The following is a 6,000-nucleotide window of genomic DNA, read 5'->3' on the forward strand; positions in this document are numbered from 1 at the left end:
CCCTCACTGGCCCAGGGAGAACTGACCCTGTCCCTCTCTGGTCCTGGGATAATGTACCTCCATACTTGGGAAAGATGGCCCCATCCCTCACCACGGGAGTGGAAGAGTTGTTACTGTCCCTTGCCTGAGGGGAGGCCTCCCAGAGACCCAACTCAGCAGTCTCCCGGGTATCCATCCAGGGCTTTGAGCTGGCACACCCCAATATCTACCACACTATGACATGCTGGACTGCCAAAGGGACTGGTCCCACAGAACCGTGACTGCATAGTCTACATAACTCGGGGCAACACTGGGATGTCCCCAGAGTTTCCGTGGGGGGTTCAGTGTTAATGGTCTGCCAAGGTCAGAGGCCTTGACCAACAACACATTACTCAGTGAACATTTGTAAGTGAAGCTGTTCAGGCAAAAGGGTCTATTCCATGATACACAGCAGCTCAGGGCGCCACTATGATGACCGGAGAGGTGATGGAGAGGCAAAGACAAGAGCAAAGTGGTTTTCTGTTTTGTTTTCTCTTCTGTTTTGTTTGCTTGTTTCCCCCCTTTGGTTGGTTTGTTTTTAAATTGAAATTGATATTCCTATTTGTATTTTTTAAAAGGTATTTTTATTTTTAAAAATTTATTTTATTTGTATTATTTCTTTGTTAGTTTTCCTTTGGAGGGGGACTGGGAGATGGGTGGATTGGGATGCATGATGTGAAATTCCCATAGACTCAATAAAAATAAATAAATAAATAAATAAATAAATAAATAAATAAATAAAACCACAAAGTACAGAAGAAGAAGAGGAGGAGGAGAAGGAGGAGGAAGAAGAGGAAGAAAATACTTGCCAACTGTGTTGCTAACTTTGATACTGAACAAAACTATATTGGCAAAATTTATACTGGACAGTGGCGGCGCATGCCTTTAATCCTAGCATTCAGGAGGCATAGGCAGGCAGTTCTCTGAGTTTGAGGCCAGCATACTCTGTAGAGTGAGTTCAGAGCAGCCAGGGCTACACAGAGAAACCCTGTCGTGAACCCTCCTCCAAATTATGTTGATTTCTCCTGAAAAATTTTCGAAGTTCAATATATGCTATAAATGTGGAAGAATAAGACCTGTAGGTCAGGGCTGGAGAGATGGCTCAGAGGTTAAGAGCACCAAATGCTTTTTTTTTCTTTTTTCTTTTCTTTCTTTTTTTTTTTTTTTTTTTTTTTGGTTTTTCGAGACAGGGTTTCTCTGTAGCTTTGGAGCCTGTCCTGGAACTAGCTCTTGTAGACCAGGCTGGTCTCGAACTCACAGAGATCCCCCTGTCTCTGCCTCCCGAGTGCTGGGATTAAAGGCGTGTGCCACCACCGCCAGGCTACCAAATGCTTTTCCAGAGATCCTGAGTTCAATTCCCAGAACCACATGGTGGCTCACAACCATCTGTAATGAGATCTGGTGTCCTCTTCTGGAGTATACATATCTGCAGATCATTGTATGCATAATAAATAAATCTTAAAAAAAAAAGACTTGTAGCTCAGATAAAATGATTTTAAAAAGCATGCTATTGTGAGTTCAGATTTGACTTCTAGACAGTACAGAACTCCAGAATTCCAGGAGCACACAGTCTCGTGTCAATGCACTGAAAATATAGATTAAAGTAGTTACTGCAATGTTAATTTTCACGTGTTGCCGGTTTTCTCCATCTCCGGCCTCTCTTCCCTGTATCTCTTCCTCCCTCTCTCATAGCAGGGACAGACTCGTTTATCGCCTCACTGTCCCTCCCAGGAAATACCACTTGTGGGTTTTAGTGGGCGTTTGGAGTTACGGTTGTGAGATGCTCCTTTCAATACAGCTCTTTGAAGAGCCTGTGAAGCGAAGTGCGTTGTGATGCCCCAGCCTGCAGAACACATTCCCGATACAAACCACCAGAGGGCACTGTGACCTAGCGTTCAGCCTGACCGCGCACCCTGCGCTTGTGACTTTGAAGAACCTGATTGGCAGAGAATTTGAATATTCCTACTTGAGAAGGAGTGGTTCAATAAATATCACTGCCGGAAGTCCTTCTACTAGTCTGTCATTAAATATTTATATAACTGCTAGTTGGGAGAAAAACCTGCTTTTTAGTTTTTTTTAGTTGGACAACGGCCAAGCTCTCTGTAAGATCCATGGTAATGTCAAGGGGGCTATTTTTTTTTTCTTTTCTGTTTTTTGAGACGGAGTTTCTCTGTGTAACAGCCCGAGCTTTTCTAGAACTAGCTCTTGTAGACCAGGCTGGCCTCAAACTCACAGAGATCCGTCACCCAAACCCCGAGGCACACCCTAGGAAGCGGAGGACATGCCTGAGCGTGATCTAGTCACAGTCAGGAAATGGAAGAGGACGTGTCACTTAAGACTTGATTCCAGGGATGGAAGCCGTTTGTCAGCAATGGAGCCCAGCAATGGGAATTTGTTGGAGGTGGATCTCACGACTGTGGGAAAGGGCCCTGGGTAAGGTCAGCTGGGAACTTGGTCCCTGCACCACCACCCGGCTGAATCTGCAGTCTTTAAACTGTTTACTAAATGTCTTTTGTATCATTCCCCGACTTTACATGCCTGAAGCTCAGCAGTTAAGAGGCTGGTTTCCCCAAACACCTGGGTTCAATTCCCAGCACCCACATGGCAGCTCACAACTGTCTGAAAATCAAGGTCCAGAGGATCCGACACCCTCAGGCATGCATGCAGGTAAAACACCAATGCACATAAAACAAAAGCCAATTATTTAGGCCGGGCGGTGGTGGTGCATGCCTTTAATCCCAGCACTGGGGAGGCACAGGCAGGCGGATCTCTGTGAGTTCGAGACCAGCCTGGTCTACAAGAGCTAGTTCCAGGACAGGCTCCAAAACCACAGAGAAACCCTGTCTCAAAAAACCAAAAAAAAAAAAAAAAACCAATTATTTATTTGTGTGTGGGTATATGTATGTGCACATGTGCATACATGAATTCCCGGAAGAGGCCCAATGAGGGCGCTGGATCCCCTAGAACTGGAGTTATAGGTGATTGTGAGCTGCCGGATGTGGGTGCTGGGAAGTATATGCAGGGTCCCTGAAAGAACAGCAAGAATTCCTACCCACTCGGCTATCTCTCCAGCCCCAAATGTAACTAACTTTAAGCAACAGAAAACTGAAAAAACAAATTGCATTACAGTCAACATGGTTTGAATTCTATAAGAACACGACTGGATGTACAGCCACAATGATAAAAGAATGTTCAGGGCTGGAGAGATGGCTCAGAGGTTAAGAGCATTGCCTGCCCTTCCAAAGGTCCTGAGTTCAAATCCCAGCAACCACATGGTGGCTCACAACCATCTGTAATGGGGTATGGTGCCCTCTCCTGGCCTGCAGGCATACAGACAGACAGAATATTATATGCATAATAAATAAATAAATGTTTAAAAAAAAAGAGAATGTTCAATAATTATCAAAATTTAGGGGCTTGCCCAGAATGTCAATCATTATGTTCTTGGTTCAAGCACACTAACAGTTTAGTATACCAAGGAGTATTCTCAGGGAATTTAGTAAAGATTATAAATTTTGGAAAGGCTAATGCAGTGAGCTTGAGGCCATCCTCTTTGTTATGTGATAATTTGGAAGATAAACAGCGGACTGCAAGCTGATGCGTGGTGCTTAAGTGAAGGAAAACTCCGTCGGGTGCATTTGACAGCCCTGCAAGAAACCAATTTAGCCCAGCTTTTTAAAGATATAAATTGGCTAGATAGTAGCCGCGTACACCTTTAATCCTAGCCCTTGGGAAGCAAAGACAGGTGAATCTCTGTGAGTTTGTGGCCAGCCTGATCTAGAGAGAGAGAGTTCTAGGACAGCCTCTGAAGCTACAAAGAAACCCTGTCTCAAAAAGCCAAAAAAGAAAGAAAGATATAAATTGAGCACTTAGAGATATTAATCTGTATGATATTGTTAAAACCTTAATTGTTGACTGATGTTTCTGTCCCACCAGGTCCCACAGACATTTAGTCCCAAATAAACACACAGAGGTCTACATTAATCATCAACTGGCAACGCTGGGTGCCATTTGTTGACCGAGTTTTCTGGCCCACCGTCATTCAGTCCCAAAGAACTACACAGAGGTCTACATTAATTATAAACGGATTGACCTATTAGCTCATCTTTCTTCTCCTTCTCTTTTTCCTCTTCCTCCTTCTTCCCTCTTCCTTCTTTTTTTGCGAGACAGGGTTTCTCTGTGTAACCCCGGCTGTCCTGGAACTTGCTCTGTACACCAGGTTGGCCTCAAACTCACAGAGATCTGCCTGCTTCTGCCTCCCTAGTGCTGTGATTAAAGGCATGCACTTTAGTTGATCAGTGTCTCTTCTGTTCATTTGCTCACTGGTTGGTTGGATTAATTGTTCTCTCGTTTGCTCTTTTTTTTTTTTGGTGTTCTTTATATATTCTAGATATTAGCTCCTTACCAGATGAATAAGGTTTTATTTTCTCATTTTGTGGGCTAGGACTCCATGCTGGTGATTGCTGTGTAGAATATTTTCATTTGATTTAGTCCATTTTTCAGTTCTTCCTCTTATTGCCTCAGCTATTGGAGTCTTTGAGAAAGTTGGGCCAGTGAGGGGGCTCGGTTGGGTAAAGGCACACACTGCTCTGCTCAAGGAAAGTGACTGTGGCTCCCACGTCGACGTGGGAGGAGGCAACTGACTCCACAGAGAAAGTTATCATCTGCACACATTACCCTGCCTTTCTCTAGCAGTATGAATGTTTCTATAGTTAGAAGTCTCTGCCCTTTACAGGAAGCTAACTCCATTACTAGAGTCTTACTGGAAAGTGTTGAGGGCAGTGTCCCTATGGCTTGTCGTTCTCAAACTTGATCCCTCCCCTAAAACTACAAGATTAAGTGGGCTCCATTTTACACATGACAACTCTTTTTTTTTTTTTTTTTTTGGTTTTTCGAGACAGGGTTTCTCTGTGGTTTTGGAGCCTGTCCTGGAACTAGCTCTTGTAGACCAGGCTGGTCTCGAACTCACAGAGATCCGCCTGCCTCTGCCTCCCGACTGCTGGGATTAAAGGCGTGCGCCACCACCGCCCGGCCACTTGACAACTCTTTAGACATTCAAAAAACCCTTGTCAGATTTCTTCATATTTTTAATTGTTTTTTTTTCTGGTTATCCACATGACACGTTCTCTGAACCTCTCCTCTCTTGGTTGCCGTTCTTTGGGCCCATGCATTCATTCATTCTTTTAATAGCATCTCTCTGAAAATGTGTTACTTAGAACTGAGCACTTTTTTTTTTTTTTTTGCTCAAGATACTCTACTTGTACTAATGGTGCCAATAACACATTCAAGTTTTTTTTTTTTTTTAGCAGTCATGCCATCCAGTGGATTCTCAATGAGTCATAATTTCTTAAGAGTGAATCAGAATATCAAAATAGGCTCTGAATTCAGAGGGTTCTTTATGCAAATACACTTTCTGCCCTTCCCAATTCCTGGCTGGGAAGAAAAGAGAAAATTTATTTGCATTGCTAACCACACTGATTTTTATTTTTGCCATGCAATGCTAGAACACAGCTGTCGATACCACCAAGGAAGAATTTTAGCGAGGGACGACATTTTTAGAAGCTTCATTCTGGCTAAAGGGTGGAGAGAGGAGGACAGGCTGGAACAGAAGCTAGAGGGAATGCTGGAGGCACCATCACATGGCTGATGTAGCATTAGGGTGGCAACTGACAAGGACCTGGGTTAGGGAACCTGCACAAAGGATTAAGGGGAGCTTGATTTCAGAGATACACAGCGGGATGAGCAGGACTTGATGATTGATTTGTATGGGGAGGAACGTGAGTGATGATTAGTGAGACGGGGAACACGGACACACATGGGCACGCGCGCACACATGCATGCATGCTCTCACACACGCACACGTGCACACATACGCACACACGCACACAACTCTTCCCATCCAGATGACCCAGCATTCACAGAGAGGGTTGTGTCTTTCCTCACTTATAGAACAAAGATCTTATAGAATTCCACCATCTGAGC

This window comes from Microtus pennsylvanicus, chromosome 20, assembly GCF_037038515.1.
Source record: "Microtus pennsylvanicus isolate mMicPen1 chromosome 20, mMicPen1.hap1, whole genome shotgun sequence".
Classification (NCBI taxonomy): domain Eukaryota; kingdom Metazoa; phylum Chordata; class Mammalia; order Rodentia; family Cricetidae; genus Microtus; species Microtus pennsylvanicus.